This window comes from Arvicanthis niloticus, chromosome 1, assembly GCF_011762505.2.
Source record: "Arvicanthis niloticus isolate mArvNil1 chromosome 1, mArvNil1.pat.X, whole genome shotgun sequence".
Lineage (NCBI taxonomy): Eukaryota > Metazoa > Chordata > Mammalia > Rodentia > Muridae > Arvicanthis > Arvicanthis niloticus.
The window spans coordinates 10,655,376-10,679,604 of record NC_047658.1 but is presented as its reverse complement, the minus strand read 5'-3'; the positions used below and the strand labels follow the sequence as shown (position 1 = coordinate 10,679,604).

Sequence of the window (24,229 nt, the reverse complement as noted above, 5' to 3'; positions counted from 1 at the left end):
TATACATATTAAGGTTTCATTTGCTTTCTTGTTGACAACAGACTCCATATGAAGAGTGCAAGTTTGTTGTGGCAACTTTTCAGTCTGGCATTTGAGATTCTAATCTTCCTCTATTTTTGCACACGAATACGTAGGTTAGCATTGGAGACCAAGATAGAAAAGTTCTCAGATTCCCTTGGCAAGCCTAGATTTTTTTCAATCTAAAATTATCTCTGGATTTTTGGAAGACAGCGTGCTTTAAGCATCCTTAAAAAAAAACAAAAAATACAAAATAGTTTACTAAATACTTATTCTGTTGAGAGCTCGAAGCCTACTACACCAGGAGCTGTGCATCTCCTAGATCTTCTGCATTCCAGGGAAGTCACTAGCAGGCTTGAACATCCCATGGGTTTTATGTGCCTACTCTGTCCCTTCTCCTGTGAGACTTTGTCCTCAGTGGAAAATAATGACCTTCCTAGATGGACAAAGAATGTTGGTTAGAACAAGGCATTGCTTTGTTTGGAGTGAGAAGAGCTCATTGCTGGCTTCTCTCAGTATTAATTCAGAAAGAGCTCGAAGTGTGGAGTTGTGCTCTGTCAAGTTGTGCTCTAAACGTTTTCTCTACAGATACTGTCCAATGAGGCCCCCTAGTTGGTTGATCTAGTGGTCACTGCTTGCTTTTTTCTGTTTCCCTTCATTTTATTTAGTTGTATTTCCTCTTTGCCATTCTTTATGGTACAATTGGAGACTTTGAAATTCTATTTATTTTTGTTTTTGTTTTATATGTATGGGTGTTTTGTCTGGAAGCTGCACAGAGCCACTGAAATTAGAAGAGGTCTTTGACTCTCTGGGTCTGAAGTTACAGATGCTTGTAAGCTGCTATCTGGGTGATGAGAAGTCCAGGTCCTTTGCAAGAGCGGCCAGTGCTCTTAACCTCTGAGCCATCTCTTCAGGCCCTGAACTTACAAGTTTGAGTATGCTAGGTGTGCACTGTACCACTGAGCTACCTCCCCAGCCCCAGATGCTGTGACTTTGTAAATACTTGGTGAGGGCAGCTGGTTTTTTGTTTTTTTAATAAAGATTTTTATTTATTTTATATATGTGAGTACACTGTCGCTGTCTTCAGACACCAAAAGAGGGTGTCCTGTCCCATTACAGATGGTTGTTAGCCACTATGTTGTTGCTGGGAATTGAACTCAGGACCTCTGGAAGAGCAGTTACAAGCTAACTGCCGAGCCATCTCTCCAGCCTGGCAGCCATTCTTCTTGTTACAAACCAGCCTTGCTCTTGGCTGCCTACCTTAGAGCAGTAGTGTCTATCTTTTTACCTTGTCTTTATTGCTCCACTTTACCTTGTCTGTCTTTTTTTTTTTTTTTTAGGTTTTTTGAGACAGGGTTTCTCTGTGTAGCCCTGGCTGTCCTGGAACTCACTCTGTAGACCAGGCTGGCCTCGAACTCAGAAATCCGCCTGCCTCTGCCTCCCAAGTGCTGGGATTAAAGGCACGCGCCAGCACTACCCGGCCAACCTTGTCTGTCTAGTGCTATTTTCTGAGGCCTAGCTTCATGCTTCCTCCCCAACCCTTGATCCATGTTTTTCCTTTCACATCCAGAGTAGACTTGGATGTAGCCACCACTTTATTTCCTTGCCCTGGGGTCCTTGGAGTGACATCTCTATCCTAACTTCAGCTTTGCTTTTTCTGTTGTTTGCTTGTTTGTTTTTGAGAGTCTTTTATGTACCCAAGCTGGCCTCCAACTTGAGATTCTTCTGCATCAACTTCCCAAGTTTGGGACTATAGGCATATGACATCATATCTGGTTTCTCTGTGTCAATTTCCTTCTAAATGACCCCCTAGACAAGATCCTTCATTACTTCCCAGGGTGGACTGTCTGATAAATCTAAAGTTTTTACTAGCTGGCATCCCACAATCTCATTTTTCTTGTTGACTTAGATTACTCTTGTCATTTGTATTCTTCCCTACATCTTTGTTGTTTTGTTTTATTTTGAGACAGGATTTTCCTGTGTAGTCCTGGCTGTACTGGAGCTCACTCTGTAGACTAAGCTCGCCTCAAACTCACAGAGATCCACCTGCCTCTACCTCCTGAGTGCTGGGATTAAAGGCATGATCTACCACACTTGGCCTCCCCTATACCTTGATTTATGTTTTGCATTTTTTTTCTCAGGGACTGCTCTAGTCCTACTCTGGTTAGGAAGAAAGTAACCCAGTGAATTTAGCTAGCTCACAGACACCTACAGTACAGGCCATTATTAGCTAAGAGACACAGCCTGGAGAAGACTGTCTCTGAAGTATCTAAAGTACCTAGAGAGAGACACCAAAAAAGTTGTGCAAGGTTTCAGGAATCTTGCCTGTTTTGTTCACTGCATTTATCATCAGGGTCTAGAACATACTGTTCTGGAAACAATTGAGAATTTGTTGAATAAATGACCATCAGAGAATAAAATAAAAAGTAATACAAAATTGCTATCTATAGAGGAGATGCAAACATAAACCAAGAGACATTTTGTAAACAGAGTTTGACAAATTTCAGGGAAAACTTTAAATTCAAGCCAAACTGACCCAGCTATAACCCCAAGGAAGGCATGTTTGGAATGTGTTTGTGGCCAGAAAGCTTAAACCTAATTTTATATACCCCAAGAAAGACTTGTGTTTCCTCAAGAGGTTGGGGATGATGTCTGTAGAAGTTGGGGTGGCGGGTGCAAGAGAGCTAACGTAGGCAGTGTGAGGGTTTCTCTGTGTGGAGTCCTGACCAGGAATGGTGATGCATAGTCCTTGCAGTATCAAAGGGAGGGGCTGCCTGCCTTATACCCTTCATAGTTTCATCTGGAAGTTTCTGCCAGAGAGGTGGTCCAAGTTCTATCCAAAATGCTGTAGTAGATTCTGGTCTTGGGATGCTGTCTAATCTAGCTGTAGTATGAGGATAGCATTGTACTTTTCTTTTAGTGTTGCCATGAGAACTTTGAGCTTGGTAAAGTTCCAGCTAGGGCTAGCTCTTTTGGTATAGATGTTGTTGTTGGCCTTCTGGTTAATACATCAGTCATCTTGAGCCTAACTTGTCCCCCTGAAACTGTTCCTGGGCTCAGTGACAAAGCTGTTAACCAGACAGTCTGAAGTGATGACAGACAGGCTCTTCCCAAACTGCTCAGGCAGGAAAGCCAACCTGAATGTGTCAAGGGAAACTTTCTGAAGAAGGTTGAGCTTAGCTGATACCGTGGGGAGAGTTAGTGACTCCAGCTCCATTGTAAGAACAGAGGGTGCTTAGATGGTGACATGAATGAAGCTGCAGAGGTGAGCAAGCCTGGGTTATCTTCGTTACTGTGGGCTCACTGTGCTAATCAGGTTTACTGCAAAGTGTTGTCTGGATGTTCCTTTGTGTAGTCCTCACAGCCTTGTGATACGTTCAGAACTGACATGTTCAGCTTCTGTTGCCTCCAGTTAACCTACATACTGCTTTACATTCTAAATGTGTTGTGTACATGCTTAAATTCTCTTAAAGCATTTTTAATGCAAATAGTAAAATTTTAACTACTCTAACATATTTTTTAATATTAATTTTGAGACAAGGTCTTGCTGAGTAGCCCAAGGTAGCCTCAAATTCAAGATCCTCTTGCCTTAGCCTCTCATACTGGTATATGCCAGCATGCTCTATCTGGCTTCACTCTGTTTTGGGCACCATTTTGAATGGCATGCTTTTTTTTCTGTTCATTATTTTCATTTTAAAAATTAGTAAATTTTAAAAGGAATGTTTGTGGTATCCAGTCATATGTAGAGGGATCAGAGAGCAAAGACCAGTCAAACTAAAGTCCTGCTTACTAGTTACTGGCCTCTAAGCCACTAAACTTAGTTTATCCAGTATGAAAATAGGAGAGGAAATAATGTTGAGGGTTCTAGTGAGGTTTTTATTCTTTTCTTTGAGATGCTGTCTCTTTAGCCCAAACTGGCTGATGTGGAACTTTACTGTGTAGCCTAGGTTGATCTCAAACTTGGTTTTCCTGCTTCAATTTCTGGGTTCATGTATTATAAGCACAAGCCACCGCACTAAGCTTACGATTTGTTTTACTGTGTTAATATAAAGCCCTTAGAACAGGTCCTGGTGGGAATGTGTTTTTTGTTACTTTCCACACTGTGCAGTACAATAAAGTGAGCCTGTAGCTTACATCCATCATGGCATTTGCTGTTCATTTGGTGAGACAGGCACAAGAGGCAGCAACAACAAAGCCAGAGCTCAGGAAAAGCTTCGTAGAAGTTAAGGTGGTTCAGCCAACATGGCTATATTGAGATAGTGAAAGTTTACTTCTAGCAGGGTTTTTACTATGTAGCCTAAGCTGACCAGGTACTCATTGTGTAGACCAGGATGGCCTTGAACTCAGTGGTTCTGTGTCTTAGCATCCCGGATGATGGGACGACAGCATATATCAGTACTACCATTCATTGCTGAGTTAATGGATCTTGAATATAGCTAACCTTTTAGGAAAAATAAAATGTCTTTTTTTTTGAGACAAGATCTGGCTATGTAGCTTGGCTAGCTGAAAACTCTATTTTTCCCCTCTGCCTCCTTAGGGCTGACATTATGAGCATGTGTCGTGTCCCGTCGTCCCCCCCCCCCCCAACCACAGGTCTTGTTCCAAAGGTGATGTGATGTGTCTCCCAGACAACCAGACACAAAGGATTGAAAACAGGAAAGATCTTAGAGGGGTCTGAAATTAGGTTACTTTAATGATGGCATGTCATTGTTGTGTGGACAGCGTTCCTTGGCATCTATGTGCTGATGGTACCATTTATAAAATTATACATGTTACTCTTTCTTGTCTTTGAACTCATGTCTAGTTTAGGTAATGAACCTCTTAATGCAATATATGTGGGTCACTACAAGATGATTATTGTAGTTCATGGTGCCATTGGCTTTCTTTTCTTCTTTTTTCTTTTCTTTTTGGGACAGGCTTTCACTATGTAGCCTTGACTGGTGTCATTTGTTTTCTTAACAAAAGCTTGTGCATTTAATTTAAGTTTTAAGATTCATCCCTTGATATGGCATTCTTTTAAACATTTTTTAAAATTACATTTGAAATTTTATTTGTGTGTATGTGTGGGCATGAGTACCATGGCATATATATGGATGTCAGAGGACAATTTGTAGGAATTGGATTTTGGCTTCTACATTTGTGGGTCTTGGGATGAAAATCGGATTATCAGGCTTTGGAACAAGCAGCTTGACCCACTGACCCATTGAGCCATCTTACTGGCCCTACTTTTCTGTTAAAAATCTCTCTTCCTCTCTCCCTCTCTCTCTCTCTCTCTTCTCTCTCCTTTCTCCCCTCTCTCCCCTCTCTCCCCTCTCTCCCCTCTCCCCCCTCTCCTCCCCTCCCCTCTCCTCCCTTGATCCCCTCTCCCTCTCTCCCCTCCCCCTCCCTCTCCCCCTCCCCCTCCCCTCCCCTCCCCTCTCCTCCCCTCTCCCCTCTCCCCTCTCCTCCCCTCTCCTCCTCCCCTCTCCTCCTCCCCTCTCCTCCTCCTCTCTCCTCCCCTTTCCTCCCCTTTCCTCCTCCCCTCTCCTCCCCTCTCCTCCCCTCTCCTCCCCTCTCCTCCCCTCTCCTCCCCTCTCCTCCCCTCCCCCCTCCCCCTCTCCTCCCTCCCCCCTCTCCCCTCTCTTCCCCTCTCCCCTCTCCCCTCTCCTCTATATCTCTCTCAACAGGGCTCACTATGAAGCTCTGGCGGGCCTGTACCTTGCTCCAGGCTGACCTGGAACTCACAGAGCTCTGCCAGCCATGGGAATGTTTGAATGTAGAATTAGAGCTAGATACTACCAGAAAAACAATTAAATTTTCTTACTAAAAATGACTTGGGAGTTAGATTTAATGAGATTCAGTTACGGTTAAGGAACCTGAGAGAGCTCAGTCTTCCCTCTCCCATCACCCTGGTCCCATAGGAAACCTGGCTCCTAGACTTTCGTGCCCTAGGCTTTGGTGATCTAGGCAAGGAGAGGTGAAATTGGGCCCTCTCAGCAACTCCCAAGGACTTGTGCTGCCCCTGAGTCTCCAGGGAGGGGAGGATGCTGTGCTTAAGAAGTAACTTTGTCCTGTGCTTTGTGTAAAGGTGATAGGGCCCCTTCCTCAACTGTGTCCACCACTTCCTTTTAGCTTGGGGCTGAAGTAGGAAGGCAGTGATGGCCTGAAAAAAGGGAAAGAGCCATGACCTCCTTTTCTTCTGGAGCACACCAGGTGGCACATTTAGTTTGTTGCCTGGATTTTTGGGAATTGAGACCACAACTGCAGAAAAAGATAAGTTCTATGTCTGTGAGTTGTTATTGTAATGTGGGATTGGGTGGATTTGTCTAGTGGACCAGAATGAGGAGTTGCTGAATATGCCTAAGCTAGCCCAAGGCTTCTTGAAGAGTGGCTGTTTCCATTTGAGTCTGGAGATGTGCCAAGTCCTGTGCTCTATAGAGTTTAGCCACTCCATTCTACTAAGGAAATTGACGCACAAGATTTCAGCTGACCTGTTTAAGGTCATGGAGTTACTAAGTACCTTTCACTCTGCTGATATTTATTGAGAGCAGAAATTCACATCTAGATGGATAGGACTGCCCAAGTCATAGCAGTAGCCACTGCATTTTGGCAGGACCTGCCTTCCATGAAGTTCTTTTTGTATTGGAGCATCTTTCACCTTGCAGCAGGTAAGGGCCTTTTGAAAAGTCCATTGAACTAGGCAGTACTTCTGTATCCTTGATGTCTGGAGAAGGGCTGTGCATACATTTGGACCTTAGTAATTGAGTATGTGAAGGCTCGTGGTCTGGGAAAGTAGCAGAGTAGGAAGCTGGCATAAGCCTTTCCTGCTTAGGGAGCCCATGTGAGGAAATATCATAGAATTTCTACATTTCTGGCCTTGGGGTGTAGCTCAGTGCAAGAATGTTTGCTTAGCATAGGTAGAGCCCTGGGTTCAATACTCATCATAGGCAGGCAGGCAGGCAGGCAGGCAGGCAGGCAGGCGCGTGCGCACATGTGCGTGTGTAAACACGCCCTCTCCCCTCTTCCCTCCCCCAAATTGTATGACCTTCTGAAATGTTTATGGGGAAAACAGGTTCCTAATGTTGTTTCTGACTTGCTGGTCTTCTTGACAGATGACAGGGCTTGCAGGGGATATAAACTTAAGAGTCAGCGTGCCCAGCTTTGAGGAGAGAGACACCATAATTATCCATTAGTGAAATCGTTCCTGGGTGCCTTACATGTTCTTTATTTTTGTTTTTGAAACTAGAGCCTCACTGGGTAGCCCTGGTTGCTCTTAAATTTTCTCTCTCTGTCTCTCTCTGCTTCCCCTCTCCCCTCCTTTGAGACAGGGTCTCTGTGTAGCCCTATCTGTCCTGGAACTCAATATGTAGACCAAGCTGGCCTCAGACTCACAGAGAGTGCTCATATTAAATTATGCCAAGCCTAAACTTGATCTTCCTCCACAAGTGCTGATGTTAGAGACTTATGATACCAGGTCTGGTCACAAATTATATTAAAATTTTTAAAGTGTTTAAATTTACATAATACTTCATAGTAAAAAAAAGTAATTTTTGAGTTATTTTTTGACATACTACTAAGTAGCAGTGTAGAATTTTAAGTTTTCTTGAATAATTTTCTTTTTAAAAGATTTTTATTTTAGGTATATTAGTGTTTTGCCTGTATGTATGTATGTATGTACGTACGTACGTACACCATGTGCATGCCTGGTACCTGTAGAGGTCAGAAGAAGGTGTTGGGAGCTGAGTGGTGGTGCACACCTTTAATCCCAGTACTCAGGAGGCAGAGGCAGAGGCAGAGGCAGGTGGATCTCTGAGTTCAAGGGCAGCCTGGTCTATAGAGTTGAGTTCTAGGGCAGCCAAGGCTACACAGAAAAAACATATTTGAAGAACCAAATCAAACCAAACAAAACAAAAAAGAAAGGGTGTTGGATCTGGAACTAGAATTATAGATGGCTGTGAGCTATCTTGTGGGTGCTGGGGATGGAACCCAAACCCTTTGGAAGAGCAGCCAGGGCGCTTAGTCACTGAGCCATCTCTCTAGCCTCTTAAATAGTTCTCTAAAGGATACAATAATAAGTTTGTACCAGTTCAACTTGTTTTGCAAATTTTCAAACTATTTTTTTTTCTTTTTCAGACAGTGTCTTTCTGTGCTCAGGTTGGCTTAGAACTCTGTGCTCTAGCCTAAGTTTTCTGAGATCTGGGTTACATGTGTATATCCGAATGCCAGACTTGAAAGATGTTTTGATGTGTTAGTTGTGAAATACCTGTTTCTGTGGTAAACTTACTTTATAAGTTCCAGCATTTTGCCCAATAGCAACAAGTTCTGAGAGTTTAAAGATTTGTGTGAGAGCTGGAGAGATGGCTCAGTGTTTACGAGCATTTGCTGTTCTTCCTAGAGGACCTGGGTTCAATTCCCAGCACTCGCATGGCAGCTCACAACCACCTGGAGCTCCAGTTCCAGAGAATTTGACACCCTTTCATATAGATATACGTGCAGGCAAAATACTAATGCATACAAAATAAAAATAAAGATTTGTGTGTGTGTGTGTATGTATGTTTGTTTGTTTATTATTTGTGCCTGTGTTGTTTATGTACACCATGTGCATGCAGGTGCCCTTGGAGGCCAGAGGGTGTCAGATCACCTCAAACTAGAGTTACAGGTAGTAGTTGTAAGCTGCCTGATTTGGGTGTCGAGGGCCAAACCTGGGTCTTCTGTAAGACCAGTCACTTAAGCTCATCCATTTCTTCAGCTGCAGTAACCATCAATTTAAACAGAATTAAGCCTGTCCCGAAAAATGACTGTTTAACACATTTGACATATTTTTTTTCTAAAGCCCTGTTATTTTAGATTAAATCTCAGCTGTGTTGACTTTGTGATTAGAACAGTTTTTCTTCTTCTTAAATGAAATGATAAGTTGTTTGTAGATCACTAGATATAAAATGCCTTAGAACCACTAATGATAACCTGCTTTGGTTGTGTGGAGAAATGCCATATTTTGTGGTAAAGCCTTACAGGGCAAATGTCAGCTTAGAGGCAGTCTGCACCTGTGTTCCCCTCTACCGTAGGCTGATAATTGCTCGAAAGCAGGAGCTGTATCTCCTTTGTTCATGTCTGGGTGACTTGGCCAATTTTCTGTGAGGGTGAAGCTTGACCATCTACCTACTTGATGGTGATGGTGATGAAACCTGAGACCTCACATGTGCTGGGCAAGTGCTCTACCACCAAGCTATGGCCCCAGCTTCTGCGACTGTTACTGTTGCTGCTGCTGCTGTTGCTGCTGCTACTACTACTTTTTAAATATTTACTTTTATTTTTATTTATGAGTGGATTTGTGTCACCTATGTGTGGGTGGTCTACAGTATGGGATCCCCTGGAATTACAGGAGGTTGTGAAGGTGCCTCACATGGATGCTGGGAACAGAACTCTGGTCCTCTAGAAGATCGTCAAGTGCTTTTAATCGTTGAGCCATTTCTCCAGCCCTTCTGTCATGGCTAGAAAAACAGTAACTTAATCTTGACCTGCCTAGACTTCTCATGGACTATGTGTGTGCTGATAGGATTTCCATTTCAGCAGTCTGTGCATTAGTCTTTGAATTAACATGCTTTAGCATTCATTTCCATGTGATAGCTGGCATCTGGCTTTGTTCAGTTTTTCTGTTAAGACAGCCTTTCGTGTACTGAAAATGGTATGGGCTTGGTGGACACGGAAGAGTCGTTTCCTTTCTCCCGGCCTGGGTGCTCCCGGCCTGCCTTTCCGTTTAATGATACTCCTCCTTGCTCAGTGATTTGTGTTCAGGAAGCTGGGCAACGATTACTTTTGTTTCTGGTTTGTGAACTTCTTCCCCAACTTCCTCTTTTTACTGACCTTGCCCAGGAAATGAGGCGGCTCCTGACTGGCTGCTGTTGAGCACTGATTTGAGGTGGCAGATGATGAGGTCTTAGGGTCTGAGACATGCCACACTTTCCACCTTTGTGCCTTCTTCCTCTGGGAGACATAGGAACATTTTGTGATAGGGTTGAGATGATGTTATGTCCTCCTCAGGTCTGGGATTGAGGAAGATTGCTACTCAAAACTCTGAGGTGAAGCTTTTTTCAGCTTGAACAGCATGGCTGGGTGTTCTGGCATGGAAACAAGGGTCAGCTGAAGGGATGAGTCTGCTGCAAGAAAGGATAGGAATGGGGTAAGGAAGGTGGCTCAGTGAGTAAAGTCCCCACAGCACAAGCATGAAGTCTCCAGGTAGGATCCCTGACACCTGTATGAAAAAACATCTGTGGGCAGGGAGCATATAGACCCTGTGTTCACCAGCTCACCAGTCTAGCTGGGTGAGTGCAGGGCTCAGTGAGTGACTGCCTCAGAAGATAAGGTGGAGAGCAGTTCAAGAAGACACCCATTGTTGACCTCTGGCCTACACAAGCACAGACAAACCCAAATCTGGGAATGGGATTATGGGTTCTTGAAGTGGCCTTGCAGGCAGGTAGGAAGTAAACTGAAGAACCCTGGTCGGTCCAGAGCCTTGGTCTCTGGGACTCCCCTTCTTGAATTGTTTTCTAAACCACTAAGGTAGCATTTACCTATCATCTCTTTAATAATGATACCTCTCGGTGTCTTGGGAACTTGTGCCTTAATTCATAGGAGAAGGTTGTAACATATCTCCAGTAAGGAAGGTTGTTTGTTTGTTTGTTTGTTTATTTTTGAGACAGTTTCTTTGTATAGCCCTGCTGTCCTGGAACTCCATTGACCAGGCTGGCCTTCAGCCAAGCCCAGAGATCTGCCTGCCTCTGCCTCCTGATGTCGAGATTAAATGTGTACACCACCACTGCTTGGCCAGAGAAAGTAACTTGATTGGTCTTATTTTGAGGCAAGACTGCTTTGTAGCTAGACTACCCTTGAATTCTCATGATCTCCTTGCCTTAGCTTTCTAAGTATTGAGAAAACAAATATGATGTACTACCACATGCAGCCAAGAAATAATTTCATAATATATTAGGTAACTTGAAAGTACTCAAAGCATTTGTGATCAGGGTTTCTCAGTGTTAGCACTGTTGCTATGTTGGGGTGGGAGATCCCTGATGTGAGGGTTGCTGTGTATTTTAGAGGATGTTAAGCAGAGTCTCTGGTTTCTACCCTAGATGCTACTCATTTACCTAGATGCTACTGGCATTTCCTCAGTTGTGACAACCCAAATGAGTATGAGGAGCCAGGAAAGAAAATCACTTTCCTTAATGCCTCATAGGTAGGCCAGCCATGGTGAGAACTACTATGTTAAAGGATTGAATACTGAGTAATCTTGTACAAAAGAGTAAAGTACAATGCTTAGTTCTGTGGCCTTATACTCTTTTGCTTATTTTTTGAGACTGAACCTCACACTGTAGCTTTGGGTGGCCTTTAAACTCTCTATGTAGACCAGGCTGGCTTCAAACTCAAAGAGATCATCCTGCCTCTGCCTCTGGACTGGTGGCATTAAAGGCATGCCACCATGAAAGCACACAGCCTTTTCTGTGTGCTTCTCTCGGACCTTCCCTCCTCTTTTTCTTTCTCCTGCTTTCCTCTTTGATCTTGCTGTACAGCCCAGGTTGCCCTCGAATTCACCATCCTTCTGCTACTATCTCCCAAGTCATTCTTGCATATTTTCTGAATATATGTGTACATGAATGGGTGGGTATGAGTGTGCATTCGCCATGGGCCTGTGCAGGTGCTCATGTGCATTGTGTCTATGTGTGTGGGGACCAGAGGTCAACCTTGGATATTTCTCTTCAAGAGTCATTTACCCTGGGCCTGTTTTGGTTTTTGAGCCAAAGTCTCTCTCTTTGGGACTTGTTACTCATGGCCAGTGAGCCCCAGGAACTCTGTTTTCTCTCCTTCCCCAGCACTGAGATTGTAAGCATGTATTTACTCTATATTCAGCCTTTTCACATGGGTATTGGGAAATCAAACTCTGGTCTTTGTTTTCATGGCAAACACTTTACCTACTTGTATGGGCTCAGTCCTTGATTCTTGAATGTCTTGAATGAAGTCAGTGATCTTGTACCTTGGAGATAGCAGGGACATACAGGGGAGATGGTAAACTGTGTTTTAGGTCAGTAATGCTATGTAGAAACAGAGTCTGACAGAACACAATGTGGCCCTTAACTCAGTCTTTATCAAAACTACTTCTAAGACATCTCAAGAGGTCCAGAGAGCCTTCTAGATGCTAGGAGGGAACATGTAGACTGGTTGTGACAGGGAAGATGGGTCATGAGAGAAGTAGGTGATATTAGGATGAGGAAAGAGACATGGATGCCTGGGAAGGGCAGTGGTGCACAATCTTCCCAGGGAGGATATGGTTGGTGATGTCAGAAACAGCAAGGATGCCCCACAGGCTCTGAGGAGCCATAACACTTGCAGATGGCTGGGAGTAGGAGGAGAACTAGAAGGACATGCCCACCAGAGAGCTTCACTTTTAGCTGTGGTCACAGATAAGAGGAGCCAAAAGAGCTGGGGTTAAGGAGGGACAGACTAAGGACTGGATCTTCTAAGGTTTCTCCTCTTGCCTAGATGGATATTTTAAATTTATGATTGTTGAGAGTAAAAGTTTTCAAAGCATTTTTCTGGAGTTCATTTCTAAATATGGCTTGTGTCTGTCAGAACTAAAAACATGGAAGTGGTTGGGCTTTGAACTTCATAGACAATGACTTAACCAATCTGCCTAAGGAATTTCCTGCAGTGTCTGTGTGTTAGCATGGGGAGATGTTTGGGTTTTGCTCCCCTGGGATTGGACAGTAGAGAACATTGTGGTGTGCTTACAAGTTATTTTCCCTCTTTTAGAAGGATTTGTCTGTGACAGCAGTTTTTAACCTGTTTGCATATCAGATATTATGCATATCATATATTTACATTATTATTCACAACAATAGCAAAATAACAGTTATGAAGTAGCAACAAAATAGTTTTATTGTTGGGGTTACCACACATGAAGAACTGTGTTAAAGGGACTATTAAAGAGGCACTCCATTAGGAAAGTTGAGGCTCTATGGCCTCATTATCTTAGTATTTATAACTTTATTGACATACAGCTCATGTGTTATATAGTTCACTCATCATTTATAATTCAGTGGGTTCAAGGCTATTTACAGGTCATGTAGCCATTAACTATACTAATTTTAGAGCATTTTTGAAGCCAGGTGTAGCAGAATATACCTGTATTCCCAGTACCTGGGAGGCTGAGAGTGGAAGATCATGAATCCATAGCCAGTCTGGGTTACATAAGACACCATCTCTGAAAAGATTTTTATCCTCTCATCCTTCCCTTGAACATTACACACTTACCAACCTATTATTCAGTGAATTACCTAAGGTGGGCAGTTTGTGATCACAAACTTTGTGTGTGCATGTGTGTAATGGTGGGTATCTTTCTCAACTACTTACCATATTTTTAAGACAGAATCTCTCACTTGAACCTGGAGTCTACTGATTCAGCCAGAATATTTGCCCAGTAAATCCCAAGGATCCTCCTGTCTCTTCCTCCCCAGCTTTGCTGTTACTAGCATCCTCTGTTGTATCTGTTCTGTTTATTTATTCATTTATTTATTTTTTTGAGACAGGGTCTATGTACATAGCCCTGACTGTCCTGGAACTCACTATGTAGACCTGACTGATCTTAAACTCTCAGAAATCTGCTTACTTTTGTCTCCTGAGTATTGGGATTAAAAAGCATACTTTATCATATCTGTCTTTTTTTTTTTTTTTTTTTTCGAGACAGACAGGGTTTCTCTGTCCTGGAACTCACTCTGTAGACCAGGCTGGCCTCGAACTCAGAAATCCGCCTGCCTCTGCCTCCCAAGTGCTGGGATTAAAGGCGTGCGCCACCACCGCCCAGCTATATCTGTCTTTTTTAAAAGATTTTTTTTGTTGATGTTTTGCCTGCAAGTATGTATGTGTATTGTGTGCATACCTGTGCCCAAAGAAGTCAGAAGAGGGTGTCACATATCAGGTCTGGAGTTGCCAAAGTTTGTGAGCCACCGTGTGGGTACTAGGAATCAAACTGGGGTCCTTCGCAAGTGCAGTGAACATTAAGTACTAAGGCATCTCTTCTGTTTCCATTTTTTTTAAAGGCTGAATAATTTTCTACTGTTTGATTATGCCATTTGTTAGTTGATAAGATGGTTCACATTGCAATTTTTGGTTGTTAGAAATAATACTTGGAACATTTATGTGCTGTTCTTGGTGTAAACATGCTTTTTATTTCTCCTGGTATATACATAGGAGTAAAGTGGCTTAGCCATGTGGTGATTTTATGTTTAACCATTTAGGGAGGTGTTAGCTGGTTTTCTAAAGCATCTGTACCATTTTCCTTACCTGTGAGCAATGTATGAAGATTATAGTCTCTTTATGTCCTTCACAACATTTGCTACTCATTGTTGCCAGGCTAGTGGTTATGAAGTGGTGGCTTGTGGTTTTGATTTTTGTTTTCCTCATAGTGAATGATCTAAACATCCTTTCATATGCTTTATGCACAACTCTGGAGAGTTCATTTATGTTTGACCATCAGTTTGGGAACTGTAAAGAAACAGGAATATATATCTGACTACAGAAACAAGGGAGGAAAGTATAAGTGTGCATACATATGTTTGTTTATCAAAAGAAAGATGCCATAAACAGATTTATAGATAGTAGAGAACCAGAGTTTTCTAATCACACTAAGCCTGGGCTTGGCTGTGGGTGTTCCTAATGATCCTGAAATCTGGCCTTGACTTTGGAGATGGAAACCATAATATCTGCCTTCTCCACATTTGTGGGATGGTGGTGGTGGTGACAGATCCTAGGGCCTTGGACAAGCCAGGCAAGTGTTTCCACTGAGCTGCATCCTTGTAGTGCATCATCCATCTTAAAGTCACAGGTACACATCCTGTGCCAAGTCTTCAGATCTGACATGGTTCAGGGAGAGGTAACTTGACATAAGAGCTGTTTTCTTGGACTTACAAAAACTAATGTAATCTTAAACAATCAGAAACTCACGGATGTCAGGTTTCCAGATAGTCTGCCAGCAAATTTGTTGACTGTGGGGACCTGGCAGTCACAAAGGAGTACTGTCCTTCTGTGCCAGCTGCTGAGGTGTATGAAGTGAGTGAGATGGCCAGAAAATTGGAAGGTGTCAGTAAGAAAAGACTTTATTGTTGTCAAAGTGACCCTTGTTTCTACAGTTGACCGGAGAAAGAATTACTAGGATGGGGGGACGGGATGAGAATAGGAGGCTAGGTAGGGTAACAGCTTCCTAGAAAAGGCTCCAGCTGTACCAAGTGCTAGATGCTCTAAACAAAGTGGACATGTGGCTAGAGAGTGCTGAGTGAAGGTGTGGGTTAATGAGGCTGGAGAGTGGCCAGCTATGAGTGGGCCATGTGTGGAGTTTAATTTTACTTTATGGTATGTGTCAGTGGACATGAGTGTATGTAAATTTTAAGAAAATTACATACAGAAAAGAGATTTTTTAAAAAGTTGGTAGAAAAGAATAAAAAAATGAAACTAAGGACTGAGCTGATACAATTATTCTGAGACTATAGAATAACTTAGCCAAGCAAGCTCTACGGTTAGTGGTCATTAATGAAAAATAAGGTTGAGCCGGGCAATGTTGGCTCTCGATTTTTACCTCGGCACCAGGGAGGCAGAGACAGGAAGGTCTTTGAGTTCAAGGCCAGCCTGCTCTATGGAGTGAGTTCTAGGACAGCCAGGGCTACACAGAGGGAAAGTTGGTTGAGAAGGCCACAGGAAGCCGGGCAGTAGTGGCGCACGCCTTTAATCCCAGCACTTGGGAGGTAGAGGCAGGCGGATTTCTGAGTTCGAGGCCAGCCTGGTCTACAGATCAAGTTCCAGGGCTATACAGAGGAACTCTGTCTTGAAAAAAACCAAAAACCAAAAAAAAAAAAAAAAAAAAAAAAAAAAGAAAGAAAGAAAGAAAGAAAGAAAGAAAAAAAAAAAAGGTCACAGAAAAGACTTAGTTTGCGGTTTTTCTTTCATGCTTCCTTGCTAAATAGATAGGTTTAATTAGGTTTTGATAGAAACACTTCATGTGTATTTTTTTTTTTTTTTTTTTTGTGTATATGAGTGTTTTCCCTACATGTATGTCTTTGTATCACATGCATGGCTGGTGCCTGCAGAGGCCAGAAGAGGATGTCCAATCCCCTGAAACTGGAGTTGTGGGTAGTTGTAATCTGCCATGTAGTTGCTAGGAGCCAAACTCAGGTCCTCTGAAAGAGCAGATGGTGCTCTTAAAGGATGAGCTATCTCTCCAGTTCTTGCCATTTTTTATGAAGCTAGAATTAATTATTGGGTTCAGATATAATCAGGCTTGAGTCCATCATAAATTTCCTCAAATTATCATTTCATCATGTAGAAAGTGAGGAATAACTTGGCTAGAACCGTTGTTTCATTACAGTTGCAAAATGTTGGTTTTCTTAGTATTTTATACCTATTGGCTAGATTTGTTATTTATAAACTTTAAAAATTTTATTGTTGGACAGCACTTGGGAGACAAAGGCAGGTGAATCTCTGTATGTAAGTTCAAGGCCACCCTGGTCTACAAAGTCCAGGACAGCCCAAACTCAGAAAACAAAACAAAACATGGTACATATATATGGTGTGTGTGTGTGCACACAAATGCTGCAGCTCCGTGTGGCGGTGAAGGAACAATCTTGGGGAGTCAGTTCTCTTCCACTATGGGATCCAGGCATCAGACTCAGGTCATCAGACTTGCATAGCAATGTTGTTACTTGCTGAGTCATCGCACCCAAAATATTTGGAAAAGGAATATGGAGGGAGGGATTGGATTAATCAAACACATACTGTGTGTGTGCATTGAAGTGTCACATTGAGTGGGATTTATATGTATACCTGCTCTATGTCAATAAGAATATGTGAGTGCTTTTCTTACTGGAATACTCAATTTTGTTGTTGAGTTGTAGGCATCTCTTTTTTATTTTTAGAGAGGAAGAGCCAGAATGAGTGAGCCTGAGTTCAGAGTTCAGAGAGCAACTTTTGGGAGTCAGTTTTCTTCTTGCATCTTTTGGTTTGTTTGTTTAAGACAGAGTCTCTTTATGTTGCCCTAGCTGTTTTGTAACTCACTATGTAGACCAGGCTGCTCTTGAACTCAAAGAGATCCTCCTGCCTCTGTCTCTCTGACAGAGAGATTAAAGCCATGTGCCTGGCCCTCTTCTTTTTTTAAATGTGTATGTGTGTGCTTTTGTAGATGTAGGTGGGTGTGCATGCCTTTGGGCTGGAGCTCACCAGTCAGTCTAGAATTGCTGGACCAGCGAGCCCTAAAAGGATGCTTCTGTTACAAGCTTGAGCTACTATGCCCAGGATTTTTACAAGGGCTTTATGAAATGAACTCAGGTTCTTCATACTTGTAAGACAAATACTTCTGCCAACTGAGCCATCCCTAGCCTTAGAATCAGCCATTCTTGTAAGCTCTGATTCATTTTGGTGGGAAATGGTATTAGGGGCATATATTACAACTGGATTGGGAATTCTTTCTTTTAAGGAGAGCTAGGAAATATTTTTTGGCAAAGGAAAAAATAAATCAGACTGATTTTCTCCCTCCTCTTCCCCTCTTTTTTTCATTTTTCCTTTTTAGTTTTTTGAGACAGGTCTACTTCGATTCATAGACCAGGCTGGCCTTGAACTCAGAGATCCACCTGCTTTTACCTCTTGAGTGCTTCGATTAAAAGCAAGCTCCATCATGCCTAGCTTAAGACTGATATTTTCAATTCAAGTATACGAAAGGATTTTTATTTAATTTTATATTGTCAACATGTAACACTAGAAAGGTGAAACATGAGGTAACTAAAGCTGGCTGTGGTTGCTCATGCATCGCAATCCTAGCACTTGGGAGGGTGAGGACCATGAGTTTGAGACCAGCCTTGTCTACATAGTAAGTTTTAGGTCAGTCTGGTCTATATAGTGAGAACTCGTCTCAAAAACAAACAAACAACAAATAGCTGGGCATAGTGGCTCACTCTTTTAATCCTGGCATTTTGAGGGTCACTATAAATATGAAGTCACCCTGAAATCACTATATAGTGAGACCTTGTCTTGGGGAAAAAAGGAAACACAACAAAGAAAACATGGCATAATTGAGTCATTTGTCTGCTTATATTTTAGGGATTAAAAACATGGAATATTTTTAAATTACAGAGCTGGGGAGAAAGCTTAGTGGATAAAGTACTTGCTGTGTAAATGTGAGGACTTGGATTTGGATTGCTAGCATCCACATAAAAGCCAGGAAAGCGCTGTGCACCTGGAATCGGATTGCTGGGGGCAGAGACAGGAGACCTCAAGGGCTTGCTAATCTGGCTGAGTCAGTGAGCTCCAGGTTTAGTGAAGAGTTACATCTTTCTATACAGGTAAGAATAAAACACATTATAGGTTGAAAGAAATGTGGTTTGTATTCTTGCCTTTGCTTTTCTGTGTACCTTGCACGAAACACTTTCATTGGTTTTGGATTTAGCCTCAACACTTTTTAAAGATGTATGTATATTACATGTAGAGAGATGCCTCAGTGGGCAGGATCACTTCCTGTGCAAGCATAGGGACCTGAGTTCAGATCCCAGAATAAACGTAAAAAGCTGAGTGTGCCCATAACCCCAGCACTTTGAGGGCAGAGACAGGAAGATTCGAGACTTGTTGGCTGCCAGCCTAGTACCAGGTACCTAGTACCAGCAAGACCTTGTGCCAGAGGAATAAGACAGAGAGTGATGGAGCAGGACATATAGCACTGATACCACACTCAACATACGTGTGTTTGTACTTTATCTCTGTTTTAGTTCTTCCTATGTCTTTCATCATGTAATCATAGTTCTTATTTCCTGGTTCTCAAGTGTTACATAGGATACCATTCAGAAAATTTTCAGGGGTTTTTCCTCTTCTCTTGCTTTTTTCATTTATTTATGCATTTATGTACTTATTTAATTCTGTATCATTTGAGTCATTGTCTTTCTGTGTAGCTCACACTAGCCTCAAACTCACTATGTAGCTGAGGCCTTCCTTGAACTCAGGATCCTTCTGCCTCAGCCACCTAAGTTCTAGACTTTACAAGTGCACAAGCCTGGCTTTTACAGGTTTTTTTTGTAGGTTCTAAAATGCCTGCTTCTTAGCTAGGGAGAGGAGTGTTTGCCTATCATGCTTGAAGCTCTGGGTTCAAGCCTCAAGACCACATAAAACGAGGCCTAGTGTCACAGGGTTATAATGCAGCTTCTGATCTCAGCACTTGAGAGGTGTATGCAGGAGGGTCAGAAGTTTAAGATGGGGTTGGAGAGATGACTCAGTAGCTAAGAGCACTGACTGCTCTTCCAGAGGTCCTGAGTTCAATTCTCAGCAACCACATGGTGGCTCATAACCATCTGTAATGGGATCCGATGCCCTCGTCTGGTGTGTCTGAAGAGAGCAACAGTGTACTCACATACATACAATAAATAAATATTTAAAAAAATATATGCTAAAAAAGAAGTTTAAGATAATCCTCAGCTATTTGAGTCTAAAGTCAGCCTGGGGTACATAAGACCTTGTCTGTAAAACAAAGTTTATTTTGAGAGAACTGATGTTCTTTTTATCTTAGTTTTTTTTTTTTTTTTTTTTTTTTTTTTTTAAATAGAGTCTCGCTATGAAGGCCAGTCTGGCCTCTAATTCACAGAGACCCTCTGATCTCTGCCTTCCTGAGTGCACCACACCTAGTTTAATGTCCTTTGAAGACATTCTAGTTTGTCTTCATTAGTGAGTGATTATTAATGAAGAACTCAGGGCTGGCAAGATGACTTAGCAGGCAAAAGTGTCTTCCACCACATGGTGGGAGAAACAATTCCTCCAACTCAACTGACCTCTGTATATGCGCTGTGGTATGTGTGGTGGCGCACATCTTTAATCCCAGCACTTGGGAGGCAGAGACAGGCGAATTTCTGAGTTTGAGGCCAGCCTGGTCTACAGAGTGAGTTCCAGGACAGCCAGGACTACACAGAGAAACCCTGTCTCTAAAAAAAACCAAAAAAAAAAAAAAAAAGAAAAAAAGAAAAAAGAAAAAAAAAAAAGAAAAAGAAGAACTTATGGCCAGAGTGAGTGGGGCTGGAGTAACCGGGGAAGGGAGGGGGGAAAAAGAACTTGTTTGTTGGACTGAAGTGTATGTAGCTCAGTAGAACATTTGCTTAGTTCTATCATAAGCTTAGTTAGCCCTTGGTGCCATCCACTAAAACAACTAACCAAACAACTAAACCTGTCTGTGTAGGTAATTGGCAGGAATTTCCTCTTTATGGTAATCCTGTCTCCTTCGTGGGAGCTGGCTAACTTGGTGATTAGATGGGAAGTATGGGGGAGATGAAGCTGATTAGATTGTTTCCCACTCCTGATCTCTGTAGCTGCCCATTTAGAGCTGGCCACTTACCCAGCTCCTCCAGGAAGCATCGGTTACCTCATTGTTCCCCTTTGGCTCTGTGGGATCTAGGAAATGGTCAGCTCTGCTGTGCTGTATCTTAGAATACAACACATTTCCTGAGCTCTCTGTCTCTCAGCAGTGGCTCCCATTTAAATAGACCAGGCTCAAACCTTCCTGTTAGGCTGTGATTCTCTTGTGAAGAGCTTTGCCATTAGGCTACCTGGACTGGGGAGAATGCCAGGGTAAGCTCGTGTGGTCCTACAGTGAATCTTTTTGTGATCTCATTGCTGACAGCAGAGCTGTTTGTTGCTCTGTGTTCTCTGTTGCCTGAATGAATGAAATGGACTGGAAATTGTTTTCTGGCTGAGACTAAGGATGTAATGGTTAGAAAAGGGAGAGCACTTCCTACCATGGTGAGGTCCTAGATTTGATCCCTAACAGCATGCACACACACAAACATGCTCTATATTTACAAATCACGGCCATCAAATTTTAGTCAAACAGGAACTTCTAATGAATTCGTTCAGAAATTCATTTCTCTTTGCTTAGTGTATTGAAGTAGACGTTAGGGTTCATGAAGCATGTGCTACCTCCCATCCTAGGGTGGTTTCTGTTTGGTTTAGGTATTAGGTAATGCAACAAAACCTTTGTTTATCAGTAGTGTTTTTCCAGGCAAGCAAAGATAATGAGGCCTGTCTATCTTCCCTTGTCTTAAGTGATATCATCAAACAATGCTTAGTATGTTCCAGACATTATTCTGTTTTTGGTATGTATGGGCTTATTTAACTCAATAACAGTAGTTACTCTTATTATCTCTGCTTAAAGATGATGACACATCATCTACAGAGAGGCTAAAGAACTTACTCAGGGTCACATTACTGGTCAGTGCAGAACCCGGACCTCACCTAGCTAGTCAGACCTGCAAGGCCACTCTCTTAGTGACTCCCGTAGAGGGAAGTGTGCTTCCCACCACTTTCCTGAGCGGATAACACTTTGCATTTTCTTGCTAGGGGCCCAGGGTTGCTCTTACACTGGTTCTCCATCTAGTTTCAAGAATGTTTTCTGTTGTTTCAAATAGAACTGTTGGGTATTTCGAAGGAATGAATGTAATTGGTCTGTATTTAAATCTATTGAGAAACTTTGCAAGTTATGTGGTGTTGAAAAGGTGCCATTTAATCTACTGAAGTGTAATTTTCTGATGTGCTTGAGAATTGTAAGTAGCATTAGAATTTATGAAGACATTACTGGATGGCTGAACTAACTTGTACAGCCTTTCACAGTAAATATTTTTGTCCATACTGTGTGCAGCTTCCTATATTTTGAATGTTTTCCTGGTGATAATTTTATTAAGAGGGTATGAAAGAGAAATATTTTTTAATATTTTAGTCCTTGGAAGATAAATATGGATCAAATGCATATGAAAGACAGACAGCGTCAGGGAGAATTTGAGAGAGAGAGAGAGAGAGAGAGAGAGAGGGAGGGAGGGAGGGAGGGAGGGAGAGAAGAGAAGAGAAGAGAAGAGAAGAGAAGAGAAGAGAAGAGAAGAGAAGAGAAGAGAGAAAAGAGCCAGATAGTACTGTTGTATATCTCTAATCCCAGCACTTGGGAGACATAGGCAGATGGACCTCCTGGTTTGAGGCCAGCCTGGTCTACATAGTTAGCTCCATGACAGCCAGGGCTACACAGAGAAATGCTGTCTTGAAAAACAGAAAAAGAAAAAAGAAAAGAAAGTATAGGGGCTGGAAAGGTGGCGCAGTAGTTAAGAGCACTGAATGCTCTTGCAGAGAACATGGGTTCAATTTTCAGAACCCACATAGTGGCTTACAGTGACCTGCAACTTCAGTTCCAAGGGATCTGGGGCCCTCCTGTGGCCTCTATGCATCAAGAACACAGTACACACCCATATATGAGGCAAAACACCCATACACACAAAATAAAAATAAGTCTTTAAAACATGTAAAAATTATTCAAGTATACCCATAGCTGGTGTTCATGTGTGTATGTGTACATTTATTTTTTTAAATGAACATCTGTTACTTTATTATTTTATGTGTATGGCTGCATGCTTGTATATCTATGCACCACTGTGTTAGTCATGAAACCTGACTACATTTAGCATAATATTCACACATCTTCATTTTGTTTTTGTTTTTCGAGACAGGGTTTCTCTGTATAGCCCTGCCTGTCCTGGAACTCACTCTGTAGACCAGGCTGGCCTCGAACTCAGAAATCCACCTGCCTCTGCCTCCCAAGTGCTGGGATTAAAGGCGTGTACCACCACTGCCCGATATTCACACATCTTATCACCCACAGACTTAAAATTTCATTATAGTTTTTAAATCTGTCTGCTAATTTTTTTTTTTTTGGTTTTTTGAGACAGGGTTTCTCTGTGTAGTCCTGGCTGTCCTGGAACTCACTCTGTAGACCAGGCTGGCCTCGAACTCAGAAATCCGCCTGTCTCTGCCTTGTCTGCTAATTTAGAAACATAGTATTTATAAAGTGAAGTTTATGAAGCTTTTTTTCAGTTCTGGGGATTAAACCAGGCTTTGGGCCTGCTAGGCAAGAGATGATGTAAGGGCTCTTGCTCAGTAGTCCAGGTTGGCATTGTTTCAGGCTATAAGCATGAGATTGGAACTGTCCAAAAGCAAGAGTACAAAAATCATAAACTGAATATTAATTTTCACATAAAATTTATATGCTGAAACTAATTTCCAATATAATGCCATTTGGAGGCAAACACTGGCAGATAACTGATTAGTCATGAAGTTTAAGTAAAATCCTCTGGAGTAGGATTACTGCATTTCCCATAAACCAGCTGTATGAGTTTGAGGGGGTTGTTGATAGTGCTAGTGATTGACTCCAAGACCTTGTACATGGTAAACACATAGTCTACCACTGAATTATACCCCAGCCCAAGTAAGGTGTTTTAAACTGAAATATAAAACAAGATTACATATTGATTTTTTTTTTCCTGACAGTGTTTTGACTTAATGCTCTAGAAAGCCCTACTTCTTAGTGTTGGGACAGGGGCTCAGGATTCAGTGACTTGGTGATATTATCTAATGACCAGGTGGAGAAAGAGCCACCTCTGTGCTGACTTGCTGATTAAAGGCGTGCGCCACCACTGCCCAGTGGTGTATTTGGTTTTCTTAAAAGTAGTTTCTGGGGCTGGAGAGATGGCTCAGCAGTTAAGAGCACTGGCTGTTCTTCCAGAGGACCCAAGTTTCATTCTTAGCACTTCCATGGCAGCTTATAACCATTGATAACTCCAGTTCCAGGGGATTTGATGCCCTCTTCTGGCCTTTGCAGACATCAGGCACACTGATAATGCCCAGACATATGTGCAGACAAAACACCCATACACATAAAATACATAACTCTTCTTTTTAGAAGAATTAATTCTGCCTGGTATGGTGTCCCATGTACAGTGGGTAAGAGTGCTTGCTGCCAAGCCTGATTGGAGTTCACATGATAGGAGAAAACAGACTCCCACATGTTGTCTTTCGAATTCCACATAAATAGGCAAATAAATGTGGGATTTTAGAATTGTATTTGTACAAGACACATGCAGATTTTTTTCTTGTTATTACCATTAAACAGATTAACAGCTGATCACATGGTGCTTACATTGCCCTAGATCCTCCAAGTCATGTAGAGGTGATTCTCCACTTTGATTGTATAGCCCTGATCTGATCTGATACTTGGCTCTTTAATCTAGACTGACCTCAAAACTCAAGGCAGTCCTCTGAAACAACCTCCTAAGATCTGGGATTATCGGTGTGCAGCACTTTGCTTGTGTTTTATTGAGCTCATTTAAGTTGTACAGGGGGCTGTACACAG

The 24,229-nt window shown here is 42.3% G+C and overlaps 1 protein-coding gene across 6 annotated transcripts in view; it reads left to right on the top strand.

Annotated features, from left to right (window-relative positions):
- The window catches only part of Garre1 (granule associated Rac and RHOG effector 1), a 79,561-nt gene that overhangs the window by 1,617 nt on the left and 53,715 nt on the right, over window positions 1-24,229 (top strand). The window lies entirely within an intron of this gene.